Below are 1,152 nucleotides of genomic sequence, written 5' to 3' on the forward strand. Positions count from 1 at the left end.
GTTCTGTTCAAGTGACTGCCTCTTGGTCTTTGTACAGGTTCCTCATGAGCACAATTAAGTGTTCTGGAATTCCCATTCTTTGCAACCTTATCTGTAATTTGTTATGATCCACACAGTTGAATGCCTTTGCATAGTCAACAAAACACAGGTATATATTTTTCTGGTATTCTTTGCTTTCAGCTAAGATCTATCTGACGTCAGATCTGACTCATAGCAACCCTTCCTTGGGTTTCTGAGGTGGTATCACTATGGAAGTAGATTGCCCAACCTTCCTTCCTCTGAGTGGCTGGAAGATTTGAATCGCCAGCCTTGTGGTTAGCAGTTAAATGCCTTAGGCACTATGCTACTAGAGCTCCCACCTATTTGACATCAGCAAGATATCCTTTGTTCCCCTCTTCTGAATGCAGCTTGAATTTCTGGCAGTTTCCTGTCAAAATACTCCTGCTACCGTTTTTTAATTATTTTCAGGAAAATTTTACTTGTGTATGATATTGATATGGTTTGATAATTTTTGCATTCTTTTGGATCACCTTTCTTTAGACTGGGCACAAATACGGATCTCTTCCAGTTGATTGGCTAAGTAGCTGTCTTCCAAATTTCTTGGCATAAACGAGTGAGCGTCTCCAGCTCTGCATCTGCTCAGACATCTCAACGGGTATCCATCAAATTTTTCCCATAGGATCCTTCAATATTGAAACATGAGGCTTGAGTTTTTTCTTCAGTTCTTTCAGCTTGAGAAATGCCAAGCATGTTCTTCCCTTTTGGTTTTCTAACTCCAAGTCTTTGCATATTTCATTACAACACTATACGTTTTCTTCTCGTGGCACCCTTTAAAAATGTACTGTTCAGCTCTTTTACTTCATCATTTTTTCCATTTGCTGTAGCCATTCTATGTTCAATAGCAAGCTTCAGAGCCTCTTCTCACACCTTTTTTCTTTCTTTTTAATGGCCTTTTGCTTTTTTCATATATGCTGTCCTTGGTGTCATCCCACAACTCCTTTGATCTTTGATCAATGCATCAAACTTATTTTATTTTATTTATAATACTTTTTTTTAAAATTAGGATTTGGGTGAAGATTTACAGAGTAAATTCACTTTTCATACAGCAGTTCACATATACTTTGTCTCATGTCATTGACCAAAATTTACAAT

Source organism: Orycteropus afer, unplaced genomic scaffold, assembly GCF_000298275.1.
Source record: "Orycteropus afer afer isolate SDZICR_OR568_19922 unplaced genomic scaffold, OryAfe1.0 scaffold00405, whole genome shotgun sequence".
Taxonomy (NCBI): domain Eukaryota; kingdom Metazoa; phylum Chordata; class Mammalia; order Tubulidentata; family Orycteropodidae; genus Orycteropus; species Orycteropus afer.